General features: G+C 47.0%; 1 protein-coding gene across 4 annotated transcripts in view; it reads right to left on the bottom strand.

Moving 5' to 3' along the window:
* The window catches only part of SYTL3 (synaptotagmin like 3), a 106592-nt gene extending 94133 nt beyond the window's left edge, over nucleotides 1-12459 (bottom strand). For 3 of the 4 annotated variants that reach the window (XM_039911139.1, XM_039911141.1, XM_029052326.2), the window contains exon 1: nucleotides 12359-12459. The gene's annotated coding sequence lies outside the window, so the exon portion shown is untranslated. Of the gene's footprint in view, nucleotides 1-11688; nucleotides 11788-12358 lie in introns of all 4 variants that reach the window. The other variant, XM_039911140.1, reaches the window with a different exon arrangement.
* Nucleotides 12460-21182: the final 8723 nt, after the last annotated feature.

Genomic DNA, 21182 nt, shown 5'->3' with positions numbered 1-21182 from the left:
GTGAGCAGGGGATGTGTCTGCTTATTGTTATATTGTACTCTCTCAAGCTGTTAGTACATTTCATCTCCTTGATTCTATTTTCATGCCCTTGATTCTATTTATTGCTATTGTTCTTGTCTGTCCGTCTCCCCCGAGTTAGACTGTAAGCCCGTCAAAGGGCAGGGACTGTATCTGTTACCGATTTGTACATTCCAAGTGCTTAGTACAGTGCTCTGCACATAGTAAGCGCTCAATAAATACTATTGAATGAATACAGTGCTCTCTGCACGGAGTAAGCACTCAATAAATACGATTGACACTGCTCCACATTTAGCACACTCTCAAATACAACTCATTGATTGATCATTGTTCCTGTGTTCTAAAGTTGCTGTGTCTTTATGAATTTCAGTCTTTGCTCATGTGCCCAGGGACAACATCCCAAATCCTTCTGTAGATTGTGAATCCCCGAGGGTTAGGGGAGGGTGGCACAGGTCTTGTTGACCTTTTATTGCATTCTCACCCAGGGTTTTGGTATAGTGCTTTGCACAAAGGAGGTGCTCGATAAATACCAGTCAATTGTATTTGTTGAGCATTTACTGTGTGCAGAGCACTGTACTAAGTTCTTGGGAGAGTACAATATAACAATAAACAGACCCATTCCCTGCCCACAGCGTGTTTACAGTCTAGAGGAGAAGACAGGCATTAATATAAATAAATACATGACAGATACGTACATAAGTGCTGTGGGGCTGGGGGGTGGGGATGAATAACGGAAGCAAGTCAGGGTGATGCAGAAGTGAGTGGGAGAAGAGGAAATTAATGAATTGGGGGTGGATTCAATTGGCAAGGGGTGGCCAGAAGAGCTGAGGTTTAACTCCATGAACACTACTTTGAGGGAGGGTCTGTAGTCTCAAGGTGTATTTATCTATATGTACACACACACACACATATATACACACACACACACACACACATAGATGCAATTACTTATATGCAGCTGTATACACTTGGGTCAGCATTAGGGGGGCTGAAATTGCTTCAAACCATCATCTTGACCAATTAACTTACAACACTGATGCCAGCTGAAATGGCATTTTCTCTGCTGTTCAGGCAAAAATCTATGCTCCCAAAGTTTCTTTGAAATTTTTTTTTTAATTTCAAAATTCCCACATTGTGGGTGAGGATTTGTCACTGCCACCAAGTTCCATCTTGGGTCTCAATTTCCTCCCTTCTTCCCTCTCTCTCCAAACAAGGACACCCCTCCTCTCCATATGTGGGTTCTAATCCCGGCTCTACCACTTGTCTTCTGTGTGACCTTGGACAAGCCACTTCTCTGTGCCTCAGTTACCTCATCAGTAAAATGGGGATTAAGACTTTGAGCCCCATGTGGGACAACCTGATTACCTTGTATCTACTCCAGTGTTTATAACAGTGCTTGGCATATAGTAAGTGCTTAAACATTCATTCATTCAATAGTATTTGAGCACTTAGTGTGTGCAGAGCACTGTACTAAGTGCTTGGAAAGTACAATTCAGCAAAAGATAGAGACAATCCCTACCCAACAGTGGGCTCACAGTCTAGAAGGGGGAGACAAACAACAAAACAGAACAAGTAGACAGGCATCACTACCATCAGAATAGATAAATAGAACCATAGATAAATGCACATCATTAATAAATAGAGCAATAAATACGTACAAATATATACAAGTGCTGTGGGGAGGGAAAGGGGGAAGAGCAGAGGGAAAGAGTAGGGGCAACGGGGAGAGGAGGAGGCAGAGGGAAAGGGAGGGTTCAGTCTGGGAAGGCCTCCTGCAGGTGGTGAGCTCTCAGTAGGGCTTTGAAAAGGGGGAAGAGAGTTATTTTGGTGGATGTTGAGGAGGGAGGGCATTTCGGGTCAGTGGTAGGACCTGGGTCAGGGGTCGACGGAGGGACAGGCACTAATGAGGGACCGAGAGGAGGTGAGTGGCAGAGGAGCGGAGTGTCCGGGGTGGGTGGTAGAAGGAGAGAAGGGAGGTGAGGTAGGAGGGGGCCAGGTGATGGAAGGCTTGGAAGCCAAGAGTGAGGAGTTTTTGCTCCATGCAAAGGTTGACAGGCAACCACTGGAAGTTTCTGAGGAGGGGGGGGTGACATGCCCAGAGCGTTTCTGCAGGAAGATGATCCGGGCAGCAGAGTGAAATATAGACTGAAGCGGGGAGAGACAGGAGGATGGGAGATCAGAGAGGAGGCTGATGCAATAATCCAGTCGGGATGTGATGAGGGATTGTACCAGCAAGGTAGCAGTTTGGATGGAGAGGAAAGGACGGATCATGGCGATGTTGTGACGATGAGACCGGCAAGTTTTGGTGACAGATTGGATGTGTGGGGTGAATGAGAGAGCAGAGTCAAGGATGACACCAAGGTTGCGGGCCTGTGAGATGGGAAGGATGGTAGTGCTGTCCACAACGACGGGAAAGTCAGAGAGAGGACAGGGCTTGGGAAGGAAGATAATACCATCATTATAATTATCACTAAATGTAAACTCCCCGTTTAAGGCTCTTGCTTCCCAATTCTGTCAACTTTTCTGTGATTTTTCAAAATAAACTCAGCTTTGGTCCTTAATTTTTGTTTCCCTTTAATAGTTTAGTCTGTCTCCACAACTTAGCCTATCATTCATTTCCAGTCTCAGAGGAAGGATTAAGAGGAAAATTCTTCCTCCAACTAGAATCTAATTGGCAGGGGCCGTAGATTATTGTCAAGCAGGGCAGGATTATATTACCCAAATGTTTATTACTGTTGGTACCGTTCTTTAATGTAAGAAAAGCTTGAATTATTGAGAAAAAAGCATTCAGATAACCCCTTTATTGTTTAATGAAAAGTAAATCATAAGGATTAACTAGTAGGAACCAAAATGAGAACCAACAGTTCTCTTTTAAAACTAGAAGACTTTGTAAAAGATCACCAAATTAATTACACCTGCCCTATAAACTCCAGAACCTTTCTTCCAATCAAAGTGTTTGGCAAATTGGGCTTCATGCCCTTAGTTGAATTCAGAATGACTTGAGATAGGATTTGGGAAAGGAGAAAGTTATCGAACAGTTTGCCCAAAGCTAGTTGTGTCCTACTCATCTTGAATGTGAAACAGAAGGGAGATAAAACAGAATTGATCTGCTCCAAATCTTACTGTATTTTTAAAGAAGAAATGGTGTATGCATACTGCAATTACCAAACTGAAGTTTTCAAAGTTGAAAAGTAAACTAGTACAGAAATTAAATCATGAATTAACAATACTGTAGGATATTTGCGATTTGACATCCTGGTGTTTCTCAAAGACATTATTCTTTAACAAACTCATTTTCTTGTAACTGTCTACCAATTCTATAAATATTTGTATTTAAACAATAATAATAATAATTGTGGCATTTGCTAAGCACTTACTATCTGCCAGGCACTGTACTAAGTGCTTGGGTGGATACAAGCAAATCGGGTTGGACATGGTCCTTTGTCCCACATGGAACTTACAGTCATAATTCCCATTTTACAGAAGAGGTAACTGAGGCACAGAGAAGAGAAGTGACTTGCCCAAGGTCACACAGCAGATCAGTGGCAGAGACAAGATTAGAACCCAGGTCCTTTTGACTCCCAGGACTGTGCTTTTTCCACCAAGTCATGCTGCTTCTCCTACAGACATTTACAGTAACGTTTGTCTCCCCCACTAGACTGTAAGCTCATTGTGGGCAGGAAATGTTTAGAAATTCTGCTTTATTGTACTCTGCCAAGTGCTCAGTAAAGTGCTCTACCTATGGTAAGCTCTCAATAACTACAATTGATTAATCATATTGGTATCTGCCAAGCCCTCAAGTACACTGCTCTTCATACAGTAAGTGGTCAATAAATATCACTGATCAAACACGTGATCAAATTATAACTTCAAACAGTCTGAACATTACTTAGCCTGATCATTAAGGCTCTGCATCACAATGGCCCATTGTTAGAGAACTCAAGTCTTCCCATTTTCTTGTCCCAGTTTAAAATGGGGTCTGAAGATAAATGGACTAATCTACAAATTGGTGCCAACTTTTCATTTCGTGTGCAGGGCAAAGAGGGAGCAGGAGTTTTTAGGGGTGTAGGCTGGAAGGGACAGGTTTCCACTGGTAACTCTCTGGGTGTGACCGATTAGAGCCCAGCTCAAAACTCTATGGAAACAATCACTGCCATAGGAGTTTGCAACTTTGAATTTATTCATCCTATGAGAAAAGCAGCGTGGCTCAGTGGAAAGAGCCCGGGCTTGGGAGTCAGAGGTCATGGGTTTGAATCCCGGCCCTGCCACTTGTCAGCTGTGTGACTGTGTGCAAGTCACTTCACTTCTCTGGGCCTCAGTTACCTCATCTGTAAAATGGGGATTAACTGTGAGCCTCACGTGGGACAATCTGATTACCCTGTACCTCCCCCAGCGCTTAGAACAGTGCTCTGCACATAGTAAGCACTTAACAAATACCAACAATATTACTCACTCTAAAAAAGAAAGTCAACAAATGCCACCAATGGGCATATCACAATAAGCCAATTGAAATACTAGTTCTGCATTAAGCCGTTTGCATCTTACATTCTGAAAATTGGCAGTTTGGATAACTGAACAAAATGGAGTTTGGCCATTTTGGACAGAAACATGCTCAGTTTTGCTCAGGTGTCCAACTTTAAAAACAAAAAATAAGTCCTGGCTAGGATAACATATGCTGGATAATCATCTGGAAACATTTCTGACAACAGGCTGAGAGCATCAATGAAATCTATGAATCAGTCACACGAGTGTCTATTCACTGATAATTCTGCTTTAGATGTCCTTCCCTCCTCCCCCTACCCCACACACACCCCACAGGTGATTATGAATAGTTTTTTGAACTAGCAAAGTGCAATGCTCCTGAACAGTATGAAAAAAATATATACATCAGCCTACACTGTAATCTATTTAACCTAGAATGTAAACTTGTTGTGGGCAGGGAATGTGACTACCAGCTCTGTTGTATTGGGCTCTCCCAAGTGCTTAGTACAATGCTCTGCACATAATAAGTGCTCCATATAGACCACTGATTGATCAGCTTGCATCTGGCAAGTCCTACACATAAAAGGATTCCTTCGGTTACACAAAGCAGATTGCGCTCATTAGATTACACAATCTAGACATGACACTGCCCAATGTTGCAAGGAACAGAGGAAAGAAATACCAACAAAAACAAATCCTGACATTAAAATTAAAACAACCAGCACATTTTTTGGAAGGCTAGCAGAAAGCAGTTTCAGACGCCACCTAGCCCATCCAAATGAAGGTCGAAAATGCAATTGTAGCATCTGACTCTAAGCTCCTTCTGGGCAGGGAACGCGCCTACCAACCCTGTTGTACTGCCCTCTCCCAAGCACTTAGTATGGTGCTCTGCACACAGTAAGTGCTTAGTAAATACCACTGTTGATGATCCGACCACCTCCACAGATCTGAGGGCTGAATTTTCATAGATAAAACGTTCAGAACAGTTCCGTCAACACTAATTACGTGCCATAGTTAGCAGCAAGTGACCTGCAGCATCAAAAATCAATGGGATCCTGAAATGCCCTCAGTTGACAATAATTTAGGCCAAGTTGGATTACATGACCAGACCACCATTTTCCTTATCAGTAAAGTCTACTAAAAAAAAAAAATTACATCTCCTCCAAGAGGGCTTCCCTGTCTAGGCTCTTGTGTCCTTAATTTGCCTTACTTTGTGTGTCACCAAAGCACTTGAATCACTTAAGCACTTGACAGTCACCCTATTCCCAGTCACATAGCACATATCCTTACACTCTCCCATTTTGCCTAGCTGTAATTCATTTTAATGTCTCTCCATAGAGAAGCAGCATGGCTCAGTGGAAAGTGCCCAGGCTTGGGAGTAAGAGGTCATGGGTTCGAATCCCGCTCAGCTGTGTGACTGTGGGCAAGTCACTTAACTTCTCTGTGCCTCAGTTACCTCATCTGTAAAATGGGGATTAACTGTGAGCTTCATGTGGGACAACCTGATGACCCTGTATCTACCCCAGCGCTTAGAACAGGGCTCTGCATATAGTAAGCACTTAATCCCAACATTATCATCATTATTATTATTATTATTATCTAGATTACATGCTCCTTGTGGGCAGGGAATGTGCCTGATTCTGTTGTATTGAACTTTCCCAAGCATTTAGTACCTCTCTGCTCACTGAAAACGTTCAAAAAAAAGCACCAACAGGGGTTTTTCATCTCCGCTAGGTGACGTCAAGGGAATGTCCCACATTCTAGACTGTGAGCTAGTTGTTGGGGAGGGACTGTCTCTTTTGCCGAATCGTACTTTCCAAGTGCTTAGTACAGTGCTCTGCACACAGTCAGCGCTCAATAAATACTATTGAATGAATGAATGAATGACAGTGAAGAGGAGGGGCATGGCCTAATGGAAAAAGCACAGGTCTGGGAGTCAGAGGACCTGGGTTCTTATCCCCACATCACCGTTTGTCTGCTGCGAAACCTTCGGCTATTCACTTAACTTCTCTGTGCCTGAGTTACCTCATCTGTAAAATTAGAGTTAAATCCTCCTCCCTCCAACTTAGACCGTGAGTCTTCTGTGGGATCGGGACTGTGCCAACTTGATTAGCTTGCATTTACCCCAGCACTTAGAATATTCCTTGCTACATAGTAAGCACTTAAATATCATTTTTTTAAAAATCAGTAGGGTACCCAATTAGCTACTCTCTGGGGACAGAAGAAACTTTTTGAAGACTCAAAGAAATAAGACCTCTGGGCAATGAGGACTCCATCACCCTGCCCCCTCCTACCTTTCCTCGCTTTCCTACTACAGCCTAACCTGTTAGCTATCCTCCCCTAATGGTAGCCTACATTTTAGCCTACCTGGCCACAGACCTCTAATCCACATCCTGCCTCTGGCCTGGAAGGCCCTCCCTCAGCCTGACAGCATTTATATCTGCAGTTTAGTTTTTGATATTATTGTCAGTCTCCCCCTCTAGCCTGTAAGCTCTTTGTGAGCAGGGAGTGCATCTACCAACTCTATTATACTCCCAAGTGCTTAGTACAGTGCTCCACACTCGATAAATATGATTGATTGACCTAGGAGCAGCAGGAGAGGAGACCTTAGCTTGTGAGCCCCAGCAGGACAGAGACTGCACCCAACCTGATTATTTTTTTGTGTCTACCCTGGAGTTCAGAACTGTGTTCGACAAAAGTGCTTAACAAATACCATTAAAAAATTGGAGCAAAGTCATCAAGAAGACTGTGACTCCAAGAGGCAGGAACAAAAACTGCATCACACACTGCAGATTTCAAAACTTCAGCACAGCAACAGGCCAATCTTTACAGCCTCGTTTAAGCGGAAAGAGCACAGGCTTGGGACCGAGAAGCCCTGGGCTCAAATCCCAGCTCCACCCCTTGCCTGCAGTGGGCAAGTTACTTCTCTGTGCCTCAGTTTCCTCATCTGTAAGATAGAGATTCAACGCCTGTTCTTCCTCCTGCTTAGACTGTGGACCCCATGTGGGACAGGGTCTGTGTCCGTTCTGATTACCTCACCATATGGTACAGGGCTCTGCACATAGTAAGTGCTTAAATTCCATAACTATTATTAACTGATGTCAAAAGGATTGTTGATCACACTCCCACTCATTAACATCCTTTAACGTCCTTAAAGGCATCCTCAAAGGCACAGACAATAATAATAAAGGTTTTTGTCAAGCGTTTACTATGTGCCAAGCACTGTTCTAACCACTGGAGGAGATACAAGGTAATCAGGCTGTCCCATAAGGGGCTCACAGTCTTAATCCCCATTTTGCAGATGAGGTAACAGGCACAGAGAAGTTAAGGGGCTTGCCCAAGGTCACACAGAGCTAGGATTAGAACCCACATCCTCTGACTCTCAAGCCCATGTTCTTTCCACTATGCCATGCTGCTTCTAAAGTGACTTGCCAAGGTCCCACAGCAGAATATGGTTGAATGAAATGGAGCAAGAATTATTACCCAGGCCCTTCTGACTGCCAGGCCCATGCTCTGTCTACTAATCCACACTGCTTCTTCCTTAAATCTGCCTTACATCACAATATTGCCTGACTACTTGGTTGTTTTGTTGTCTGTCTCCCCCTTCTAGACTGTGAGACTGTCATTGAGCAGGGATGATCTCTATCTGTTGCCAGATCGTACATTCCAAGCGCTTAGTACAGTGCTCTGCACATAGTAAGCACTCAAATACAATTGAATAAATGAATAATGTAATTTCCTTGTTTGGAACATAGTATCTCACCTGCCCTCCAAAACTTAGTCCTCCTAGCTTTCCCATTCCCATCCTTCCTGTCTCTAGGTCACCCTTAAATTCTTCCTGTCCCAGAATGCTTACATCTGATTCATTGCTAAATCCTGTCAGTTCTTTCTCCACAACATTTCCCTAATCCACCTCTCCATCCCCACAAACTACCATATCCCAGACCCCCTTGGCCTGGAACTCCCTCCTCCTCCATAGATGTCAGACTAATAATAATAATAGCGTTGGTATTTGTTAAGCACTTACTATGTGCCAAGCACTGTTCTAAGCACTGGGGTAGGTACAAGGTAATCAGGTTCTCCCACGTAGGGCTCATAGTCTTCATCCCCATTTTACAGATGAGGTAACTGAGGCAGAGAAGTTAAGTGACTTGCCCAAGGTCACACAGCTGACAAGCAGCAGGGCTGGGATTAGAACCCATGATCTCAGACTCCCAAGCCCGGGCTCTTTCCTCTAAGCCACGCTGACTACCACTCTCCATCTAGAAAGCTTTATTAAAGGTCACATTTCCAAGAAGCCTTCTTCTTAAGCCCTCTTTTCCCCAGCACCCTCTCCCTTCTGTGTCATCTATTCACTTGGCTCCGTATCCTTTGGGCTTTTGATGTTTGTCCCACAGCACTTACATATCTGTAAATTATCTATATTAATGTCTGTCTCCCCCCTAGACTTTAAGCTCATTGTGAGATGTGATCGACCAACTCTGTTATAGTGTACTCTCCCAAGCATTTAATACAGTGCTCTCCACACAGAAAGCATTCAATGAATACCACGAATAGATTAATAATAACAATAGTTGTAGTGTTTCTTAAGTACCTACCATGTGCCAAGCACTATACTAAACACTGGGGTAGATACAAGTTATTCATGTTCCATAAGGGGCTGATAATCTAAGCAGGAGGGAGAAGAGATACTGAATCCCCATTTTACGCATGAGGGAACTGAGGCCCAGAGAAGTGAAGCGACTTGTCCAAGGTCACAGAGCAGACAAATGGCAAGCTGGGATTAGGACCCAGGACCTCTGACTCCCAGGCCACGCTGCTTCTCTTGATTTCAGTCTCCTCACTGGTCTCCATCGTCCAGCCTCTCCTCCATTAGAAAGAGCTCGGGCTTGGGAGTCAGAGGTCATGGGTTCTAATCCAGGCTCTTCCACTTATCAGCTCTGTGACTACTTTGGACAAGTCACTTCACTTCTCTGTGCCTCAGTGACCTCATCTGTGAAATGTGGATGAAGACTGTGAGCTCCACGTGGGACAACCTGATGACCTTGTATCAACCCCAGTGCTTAGAACAGTGCTTTGCACATAGTAAGCGCTTAAATACCAACATTATTATTATTATTATCGAGTCTTTATTTCACCTTGCAGCCTGGACCTTCTTTCAGAAACACTGTTCAGCACACACCTCTCTCCTGCTTAAAAACTTCTAACCGATGCCCCTCATTTTGGACACCAAGAAAAACACCTTACCACTGGCTTCGAGGCTTCTCCCTCCAAAACTTCTCAGTTTCCTTTTTCCCTTCTTCCCAAGGGAACACAAGACAGATACATATGCACATGTAACTACTTCCTAGTTGTACCTCACTCCCAACTCTTCCACCTCTGACACCTTGCTCATGCTGTAGCGACCCCTCCGCCCAAATTCCCTTCTCCCCACCCAAATCCATCAGATGAAACAACCCAACACAAAGCTCTCCATGCCCTTGCCTCTTCCTACCTCTCCTCCCTTCTCTCTTTCTACCGCCCACCCCGCACGCTCCGCTCCTCTGCCGCCCACCTCCTCACCGTCCCCCATTCTCACCTATCCCGCCGTCGACCCTGGGGCCACGTCCTCCCGCTGTCCTGCAATGTCCTCCCTCCTCACCTCCGCCAAACTCTCTTCCCCTCTTCAAAGCCCTGAGAGCTCACCTCCTCCAGGAGGCCTTCCCAGACTGAGTCCTCCCTTTCCCTCTTCTTCTCCTCCTCCTTCCTTCCCCATTGCCCCTCCTCCCTCCCTCTGCTCTTCCCCATTCCCCTCCCCACAGCACTTGTGTATATTTGTACATATTTACTGCTCTAATTATTTTATTAATGATGTGCATTTTTCTATGGTTCTATTTATCTATTTTGATGATAGTGATGCCTACCTGTACCTGTCCATTTGTTTTGCTGTCTCCTCCTTCTAGACTGTGAGCCCATTGTGGGGTAGAGATTGTCTCTATCTGTTGCCGAATTGTACTTTCCAAGCACTTAGTACAGTGCTCTGCACACAGTAAGCACTCAATAAATATGACAATGAATGAATGAAAATTGTTTTTTGTACACCTCTTTGAACTCAGCAGGTGCTCCATAAGTACTGCCTAAGAGTATCCTGTTGATACTTGCCAAAATTTCCTTCAATTATAGCCACAGCCTCTCCTTCTGCATTTCTATGCACTTCTGACCCCTTTAAACCCTTGATATTCAACACATCTTCAGCCCCACAGCACCTTTGTACATACCATCATTTATTTTAATCTCAATTTCCCCCTCTAGACTGTAAGCTTAGTATGGACAGGGAACACGTCTACCAACTCTATTATACACCGTACTCTCCCAAGTGCTCAGGACAGTGCTCTGCTCACAATAACCACTCAATAATTCTTCCCTATAATTAATAATGTTGGTATTTGTTAAGCACTTACTATGTGCAGAGCACTGTTCTAAGCACTGGGGTAGATACAGGGCAATCAGGTTGTCCCACGTGAGGCGCACAGTTAATCCCCATTTTACAGATGAGGTAACTGAGGCACAGAGAAGTGAAGTGACTTGCCCACAGTCACATAGCTGACGAATGGTAGAGCTGGGATTCGAACCCATGGCCTCTGACTCCCAAGCCCGGGCTCTTTCCACTGAGCCATGCTGCTTCATTGTCTTCTATCTTCCTCCTTTTTGTTATGGAAATTTCAGGCCTCTTCTCCCACCCAGCCCTACCCCCACCATCCCAAAGGTTTGGGAGCTCCGTGTTTGAAGCAAGGGCAGTTCTGGTGACAAGGTTTATAAAGCTTTTTGGGTGGGTTTGGATTATGGGGCATGGAGTTGGGCTAACATTTGTTCACACAGCTGTGCCTATTCAGTGCTCTGATTTAGTCTCTGGTAGTACTTTTAACAGCACGTGGGCTGGGGCAGGTCGGAAAAGGGAGGGGATAAAAAGAGAGAGAAAAAAACAACAAAACAGAAAAAAAAACCACCCTAAAATAACAAGAACCCCGGGGAGGTAGACAAGGAATGGGAAGGTAGTAGAGGAAAGATAGAAAGAGCTTAAAAACAAGCTCTTTGTAGATGGGGCAACTCTGTTATATTGCACCCTCCCAAGGGCTTAGTACAATGTTCTGTGCTTACCGTAGTAAGCACTCAATAAATACCATTGATTGAAATAAAATAAGGCTTAACTGGTTATTAAGTGAGAATGTCCTTTAGGATTATGCAGTGTCAGGCTGTTCTGAAGTTGAACCGATGGGCTGGTTTCTCTTCTCAGGTCTTTGCACGGTGCTTGCACAAAGACAGAACTTAAATGTAATAAACAGTTGAAATCAAAATATTGCCCCACTCAGAGTACTTTTACACATCCCTAAGTCTTCCTGGTAAGAATTCAATTTGGGATTGAGAAGACAACTAAGAACAATTGAGAGAAGGTGCTTTGTATCTTAATTGAGAATTTACCTATTCCTTACATATTTTATATTCAATACATATTTGATATTTTATATATTTTCACCCCACCCTCAATTCCACAGCACTTACATATATATCCTGAAGTTATATATTATAAATTCCTTATATATTCATAATGTCTACTTCCTCTAAACTAGGAATGCTAATTCTGTCATAGAGTACTTTCCCAAGCAGTTAGTCCAGTATGTTTCACACTGTAAACACTCAATAAATACCACTGAAAGATCAATTTTATGAAGCAACAGAATTAAAACATGTAAATAAGCAAGTTCTGTAAAAAGAACTATCTCCCAAGGTCTGATCTGCTCTAACATAGTTCTATAGCTTTTCCCCACAAATGTAAGCACTTAGTACAGTGCTCTGAACACAGTAAACATTCAATACATACCAAAGATGAAATGCAGAATATTCTTCTGGGAGATGAAGAGGAATTCAGCTCCTAGATTCAAGAATAACTGAAAGGAAACCTACCCCACCCCCACGTGCTGTTTCAACTACTACCGGAGACTAAATCAGAGCATTGAATAGGCACAGGTGAATTTGGTCAGGCACCAGCAAACACTTGGTCCTAATTAGCTCAACTGTTTCACACACACACCCCATGGCTTCTATTAAGCACTTACTAAGTGCCAGGCACTGTTCTAAGCACTGTAGCAGATAAAAGCTAATCAGGTTGGATACAGTCCATATAATAATGTTGGTAATAATAATGTTGGCATTTGTTAAGTGCTTACTATGTGCCGAGCACTGTTCTAAGCGCTGGGGTAGACACAGGGGAATCAGTTTGTCCCACGTGGGGCTCACAGTCTTAATCCCCATTTTACAGATGAGGGAACTGAGGCACTGAGAAGTTAAGTGACTTGCCCAAAGTCACACAGCTGACAAGTGGCCGAGCTGGGATTTGAACCCATGACCTCTGACTCCAAAGCCCGTGCTCTTTCCAATGAGCCACGCTGTTGGTATTACATTATTCTATTATATGGTATTACAAGTGCTTCTATTAAGCACTTACTAAGTGCCAGGCACTGTTCTAAGCACTGTAGCAGGTAAAAGCTAATCAGGTTGGATACAGTCCATATAATAATGTTGGTATTTGTTAAGCGCTTACTACGTGCAGAGCACTGTTCTAAGCACTGGGGTAGATACAGGGTCATCAGGTTGTCCCACTTGAGGCTCACAGTTAATCCCCATTTTACACATGAGGTAACTGAAGCACAGAGAAGTGAAGTGACTTGCCCAAGGTCACACAGCTGACAAGTGGCGGACCGGGGATTAGAACCCATGACCTCTGACTCCAAGCCCCGGCTCTTTCCACTGAGCCACGCTGCTTCTCCATCCCACATGGGGCTCACAGTCTCAACCCCCATTTTACAGATGAGGTCAATGGAGCACAGAGAAGTGAAGCGACTTGTCCGAGATCACACGGCAGATCTGGGAGGAGTTAGGATTAGAACCCAAGTCCTCTCATTCCCAGGCTTGGGCTCATTCCATCTAGGCCATGCTAACTCTCTACTTGGCTTTATCCTCCCTTGTAAATTAGCTCTACCTCAACCCTTTTATGGCTAAAGACGGTCCCACCTCGGGGATACCCTCGTGGAACATCTGAAGTTGCAGTGAGACTGGCTTTCTACTTTTAGAGGGCTCAGGAGCCACATCCTCAAACGGGAAGCCAAATATTCCCTATTCCACGATGCTCAGTAATACCCTGCCCATACAGTGATGATAACGTCAACATTTGTGAAACATTTCACAGTGTAGCCTAGTGGATTCATTCATTCAATAGTATTTATTGAGCGCTTACTATGTGCAGAGCACTGGACTAAGCGCTTGGAATGTACAAATCAGTAACAGATACAGTCCCTGCCCTCTGACGGGCTTACGGTCTAATCGGGGGAGACGGACAGACAAGAACAATGGCAATAAATAGAATCAAGGGGATGAACATTTCATTAAAACAATAGCAAATAAATAGAGTGGATAAATAGTGGATAAGAGCATGGGCCTGGGAATCAGGACCCGGGTTCTAATTCCAGCTCTGCCACTTGTCTGCCGTGTGACCTTGGACAAGTCACTCGACTTCTCTAGACCTCAGGTCCCTCATCTGCAAAATGGGGATTCAATACCTCTGCTCCCTTCTCTGTGCCTCAGTTAGCTCATCTGTAAAACGGGGATTAAGACTGTGGGCCCCACGTGGGACAACCTGATGACTGCCTTGTATCTACCCCAGTGCTTAGATCAATTAGGCTGTGAGCCTGTCATTGGGCAGGGATCGTCTCTGTTGCCAAATTGTACATTCCAAGCGCTTAGTACAGTGCTCTGCACATAGTAAGCGCTCAATAAATACTACTGAATGAATGAAAGAGTGCTTGGCACATAGAAAGCGCTTAACAAATACCATTATTATTATAATTAGGATGTGAGTCCCATGTGGGTCCTCGTTATCTTGTATCTATCTCAACTCTTAGTTCAGTGCTTGGCACCTACTAAGAGAAGCAGCGTGGCTCAGTGGAAAGAGCCCGGGCTTGGGAGTCAGATGTCATGGGTTCGAATCCCAGCTCTGCCACTTGTCAGCTGTGTGACTGTGGGCAAGTCACTTCACTTCTCTGTGCCTCAGTTATCTCATCTGTAAAATGGGGATTAAGACTGTGAGCCCCACGTGGGACAACCTGATTACCCTGTATCTACCCCAGCGCTTAGAACAGTGCTTTGCACAATGTAAGCACTTTACAAATACCAACATTATTATTATTAAATACCCCAATTACTGTGTCAAGCTCTGTTCTAAATGCTGGGGTAGATAGAAGTTAATCAGGTTGGACACAGTCCCTTTCCCACAGGCTACTCACCATCTACCTCATCTGTAAAATGGGGATTAACTGTGAGCCTCACGTGGGACAACCTGATGACCCTGTATCTCCCCCAGCGCATAGAACAGTGCTCCGCACATAGTAAGAGCTTAACAAATACCAATATTATTATCTAAGTAGGAGGGGGAAACAGGTATCGTAACCCCCTTTGACAGATGAAAAGACCGAGGCGGAGTAACTTCCCCAGAGCTATATAGTAGGCAGGAGGCACAGTCTGGATTAGACTCTATTTATTGCCATTGTTATTGCCATTGTTCTTGTCTGTCCGTCTCCCCCGATTAGACTGTAAGCCCGTCAAACGGGCAGGGACCGTCTCTATCTGTTGCCGACTTGTTCATTCCAAGCGCTTAGTACAGTGCTCTGCACATAGTAAGCGCTCAATAAATACTATTGAATGAACCCAGGTCCTCTGACACCTGGGCCCTTTCTGGTAATGACCTGTGAGGATGGCGGTGGGGTGGTTTCCCCAAGACTTTCAGCCTCGGTGACCGCACCTCGTCGGCCACGTGACTCCCTTTCCTTACCAGGATGTATTGCCTCAGTTTCCAAACAAGGCAGAAACTCAAACAGAAACTCCTCACCGTTGGCTTTAAAGCACTCAATCCCCTTGCCCGCTCCTACCTCGCCTCCCCACTCTCCTTCTACAACTCAGCCCGCAAATTTAGCTCCTCCTTCTCACCGTACCTCCATCTCATCTATCTCGCCGCTGACCTCTAGCCCACGTCCTGCCTCTGGCCCGGAACGCCCTCCCTCTTCATATCCTTCATATCCTTCCAACAATTACTGTGGGCAAGTCACTTGACTTTTCTGTGCCTCAGTTACCTCATCTGTAAAGTGGGGAATAAAACTGTGAGCCCCACATGGAACAACCCGATCACCCTGTATCTCCCCCAGCGCTTAGCACAGTGCTCTGCACATAGTAAACGCTTAACAAATACCAACATTATCATTATTATTACTCTCCCACCCTTCCAAGTCTTATTGAAGACACATCTCCTCCCAGAGGCCTTCCCTAAACCCTCTTTTTCTTTTCTTCCTCTCCCTTCTGCACAGCACTGACTTGCTCCCTTTATTCATCCCCTCCACTCGGCCCCGTAGCCCTTAGGTACTATTATTTGCTATTGTTTTAATGAGATGTTCATCCCCTTGATTCTATTTATTGCTATGGTTAGTGTCTGTCTCCCCCAATTAGACTGTGAGCCCGTCATAGGGCAGGGACTGTCTCTATCATTTACCGATTTGTACATTCCAAGCGCTTAATACAGTGCTCCGCACATAGTAAGCGCTCAATAAATACTATTGAATGAATGAATAAATAATTAATTTATATTAGTGCCTGTCTCCTCATGGCTCTGCCCCTTGTCAGCTGTGTGACTGTGGGCAAGTCACTTAACTTCCCTGTGCCTCAGTTCCCTCATCTGTAAAATGGGGATGAAGACTGGGAGCCCCACGTGGGACAACCTGATTCCCCTGTGTTTACCCCAGCGCTTAGAACAGTGCTCTGCACATAGTAAGCGCTTAACAGATACCAACATTATTATGATTATGTAGCCTGAAGCTCGTTGTGGGCAGGGAATGTGTCAGTCAGATCGTTATACTGTACTCTCTTGAGTGCTGAGTACAGTGCTCTGCACACAGTAAGTGACCGACTGACAAGGTGCAAAATGGAGCTGTTTGCACGTAGGCAGGCTGCCCAAAATAATAATAATAATAATAATGATAATGTTGGTATTTGTTAAGCGCTTACTATGTGCAGAGCACCGTTCTAAGCGCTGGGGGAGATCCAGGGTAATCAGGGTGTCCCATATGAGGCTCACAGTTAATCCCCATTTTACAGATGAGGTAACTGAGGCCCAGAGAAGTGAAGTGACTTGCCCACAGTCACACAGCTGACAAGTGGCAGAGCCGGGTTTCAAACCCATGACCTCTGACTCCCAAGCCCATTATACGGGGGGCTGCAGGCCCCGTCACAGACCCCCGCTGCTTCAGCCTTTCCAGGACCTGGGTTCTAATCCCCCACTTGGCTGCTGGGTGACCTAGGGCAAGTCATTTCAACCCCCCACCCCCCCCACCCCGGACCTCAGTTCCCTCATCTGTAAAATGGGGATTGAGACTGTAAAGCCCCACCTGGGACAGGGACTGCGTCCAACTCGATTTGGTTGTATCTTCCCTAGCACTTAATACAGTGCCCGGCACATAGTAAGTTCTTAACAAATACCATTATTATCATAGACCCTCGCTGCTCCACTCTTCCATTTACAAAGCCCTCTCACTATAATAATAATAATTCTGGTACTATATGCCAGGCACTGTACTAAGCGTTGGGGTGGATACAAGCAAAGCAGGTTGGACACGGTCCCTGGTCCATGTGGGGCTCCCAGTCTCAATCCCCATTTTACAGATGAGGGAACTGAGGCCCAGAGAAGTGAAGTAACTTGCCCAAGGTCACAAAGCCGACAAGCAGCAGAGTCAGGATTAGAACCCATGACCTTCTGACTCCCAGGCCCGTGTTCCATCCACTATCCCATAGGGCTCAAGGCCTCTCCCAGGGGCCCGGGAAGCAGGTGGACCATAGAGTCGGGGTCGCAGCTCCTATCATTCATTTCATTCAGTCGTATTTATTGAGCGTTTCCTGTGTGCAGAACGGTGTACTAAGCACTTGGAAAGTACAATTCGGCAACAGATAGAGACCATCCCTACCCAACAATGGGCTCACAGTCTAGAAGGAGGGTGACCGACAACAAAACAATTCATGATGTCCCATGATGGGCTCACAGTCTTGGCGGGGCATTCATTCAATAGTATTTATTGAGCGCTTACTATGTGCAGAGCACTGTACTAAGCGCTTGGAGTGTACAATTTGGCCACAGATCGAGACCATCCCTGCCCCATGAGGGGTTCACAGTTTCGGCGGGGTATTCATTCGTTCATTCAGTTGTATTTATTGACCGCGTTCTTCGTGCAGAGCACTGTACTAAGCGCTTGGAGTGCACAATTCGGCCACAGATCGAGACCATCCCTGCCCCCGAGGGGCTCACAGTCTCAGCGGGGCATTCATTCGTTCATTCAATCGTATTTATTGAGCGCTTTCTATGTGCAGAGCACTGTACTAAGCACTTGGAGTGTACAGTTTGGCCACAGATTGAGACCATCCCTGGCCAATAACGGTCTCACAGTCTCGGCGGGGCATTCATTCATTCATTCAATAGTATTTATTGAGCGCTTACTATATGCAGAGCACTGTACTAAGCGCTTGGAGGGCACAATTCGGCCACAGATCGAGACCATCCCTGCTGCTGGGTCACAGTCTAAATGGGGGAGACGGCCAGCAAAGCAAAACAGAAGAAAACATGCAATCTAGCGCAGACTTCATCAATCCATGGTATTTATTGAGCGCTCACGGGGTGCAGGGCACCGTACTGATCACCGATTCTCGCTGCTTCTGTTTACCCCAGATACAAGGAGTTTCATGACCCGATCGACAATCATATTTCCCAGTTAGAGCCATCTGTCATAGTTATGCAGCCCCCAAACTGAAGCCTAATTAAAATCACACCTCCTCCAGGACGCCTTCCAGGACTAAGCTCTCATTTCTCTTACTCCCTTCGGTGTTACCCCTGTGCTCTTTTTTTTTATTAATAATAATAATAATGTTGGTACTTAAGTGCTTACTATGTGCAGAGCACTGTTCTAAGCGCTGGGGTAGATCCAGGGTAATCAGGTCGTCCCACGGGAGGCTCACAGTTTTAATCCCCATTTTACAGATGAGGTAACTGAGGCCCAGAGAAGTGAAGTGACTTGCCCACAGTCACCCAGCTGACAAGTGGCAGAGTTGGAGTTCGAACCCATGACCTGTGACTCCCAAGCCCGGGCTCTTTCCACTGAGCCACGCTGCTTCTCTAATAATATTTATGGCATTAGTTAAGCACTTAGTACGTGCAGAGCACTGTTCTAAGCGCTGGGGGAGACACAGCGTAATCAGATTGTCCCCCGTGGGGCTCACATTTTTTTTAATCCCCATTTTTCCAGATGAGGTCACTGAGGCCCAGAGAAGGGAAGTAACTTAATCAAGGCCACACAGCGGACAAGCGGAGGAGTCGGCATTAGAACCCACGACCTTCTGACTCCCAAGCCCGGACTCTTTCCACTGAGCCACGCGGCTTCTTTTTTATGGTATTAGTGCAGCGTTGAGGTGCCAGGCACCGTACTGAGCGCTGGAGTACTCTCCAAAGTACCCCTCTTCAAAGCCCTACTGAGAGCTCGCCACCTCCAAGAGGCCTTCCCAGACTGAACTTCCCCTTTTCCCTCTGTCCCTCTCTGCCCCCACCTTCACTTCCCCTCAGCTAAACAAGGCCCCTCTTCCCCCCCTTTGCCTCTGCTCCACCCTCTCTCCCTTCCCCTCCCCTCAGCACTGTGCTCGTCTGCTCATTTTTATATATTATTACCCTATTCATTCAGCGTGGCTCAGTGGAAAGAGCCTGGGCTTCGGAGTCAGAGGTCACGGGTTCGACTCCCGGCTCTGCCCCTTGTCAGCTGTGTGACTGTGGGCAAGTCACTTCACTTCTCTGAGCCTCAGTTCCCTCATGTGTAAAATGGGGATGAAGACTGTGAGCCTCACATGGGACAACCTGATGACCCTGGATCTCCCCCAGCGCTTAGCACAGTGCTCTGCACATAGTAAGCGCTTAACAAATACCAACATTATTATATGGCCTGTATGCCCCACACGGGACATGGACTGTGTCCAATCTAATCATCTTGTTTCTCCCCCAGTGCTTAATATAGTGCCTTGCATATAGTTAGCACTTAAAAAATACTATTTAAAAAAAGTCATTTAACTTCTCTGTGCCTCAGTGACCTCATGGGGATTAACTGTGAGCCTCATATGGGACACCCTGGTGACCCTGTATCTCCCCCAGCGCTTAGAACAGTGCTCTGCACATAGTAAGCGCTTAACAAATACCAACATTATTATTATTGTTGTTAAATACTATCGAAATTGAATTGGAGGGGAGCCAGGCTCAGCAGGTTGGCCCCACTTCCGGTCCCCCATGGGCCTGCCTGTCTTCCTCCCCCCTTTTACAGACGAAATGCCCTGGGAACCATTTCCTAAGCGCCTCTACCTTCCCTTTCCCTTCTCCCACCCACCCCTGTCTGCCTTCTTTCAGGGGGGCACAGGCTTTGGCCGGGGTTGGCCAACCCTCGCCTTAAAAATGGCGGAGGGACAAAGAAGGGACAGAAGAAAGTGGGCCTTGACCAAACTCCGTTACCCATAATGCCACGGGGGCGGGGGAGGGGAGAAACCATGGTAAGAGTGCGCAGGCGCGCTAGGGATCCCCGCACAAAGGGCCGGGAGGAGAGCGCGCAGGCGCACTAGGGATCCCCCGGGCAATGGACCTGGAGGGCATCACGCAAGCGCAGTAGTGCTTCCCCGGGGAACGGACGGAGGGGGTGGGTGGGGGGGGGCCTCGTCGGAGAGCGCGCAGGCGCAGTCGCGGTTCCCCCTCGGAGGAGAGGTGGAGGGCCTAGGAGAGGAGTGTGCAGGCGCGCTAGGGATCCCCCGCACAATGGGCCGGGAGGAGAGCGCGCAGGCGCAGTCGCGGTCCCCCCCCGGGCGGGGAATGCGCAGGCACGCTAGAGATTCCCCCTCACAATGGGTGGGGAGAGCACGCAGGCGCAGTAGCGCTCCCCCGGCCAACGGACTCAGGGGGTGGGCGGGGCCTGGGAGGGGAGAGCGCAGGCGCGCTAGGGATCCCCCGCACAATGGGCCGGGAGGAGAGCGCGCAGGCGCAGTCGCGGTCCCCCCCGGGCGGGGAATGCGCAGGCACGCTAGAGATTCCCCCTCACAATGGGTGGGGAGAGCACGCAGGCGCAGTAGCGCTCCCCCGGCCAACGGACTCAGGGGGTGGGCGGGGCCGGGGAGGGGAGAGCGCAGGCGCGCTAGGGATCCCCCGCACAATGGGCCGGGAGGAGAGTGCGCAGGCGCGCTAGGGATCCCCCGCACAATGGGACGGGAGGAGAGCGCGCAGGCGCAGTCGCGGGCCCCCGGCCAACGGTGTCAGGGGGTGGGCGGGGCCTGGGTGGGGAGCGCGCAGGCGCGCTAGGGACCCCCCCCACAAAGGGCCGGGAGGAGAGCGCGCAGGCGCGCTAGGGATCCCCCTCCCAAAGGGCCGGGAGGAGAGCGCGCAGGCGCGCTAGGGATCCCCCTCACAAAGGGCCGGGAGGAGAGCGCGCAGGCGCGCTAGGGACCCCCCTCACAAAGGGCCGGGAGGAGAGCGCGCAGGCGCAGTGGCGGTCCCACCCCCCTGGGTGGGGAGTGCGCAGGCGCGGCGGCGCTGCCCGGGG

This window comes from Ornithorhynchus anatinus, chromosome 2 (genome assembly GCF_004115215.2).
Source record: "Ornithorhynchus anatinus isolate Pmale09 chromosome 2, mOrnAna1.pri.v4, whole genome shotgun sequence".
Classification (NCBI taxonomy): domain Eukaryota; kingdom Metazoa; phylum Chordata; class Mammalia; order Monotremata; family Ornithorhynchidae; genus Ornithorhynchus; species Ornithorhynchus anatinus.
The sequence above is the reverse complement of the archived record's forward strand: the minus strand, read 5'-3'. Positions and strand labels throughout refer to the sequence as shown.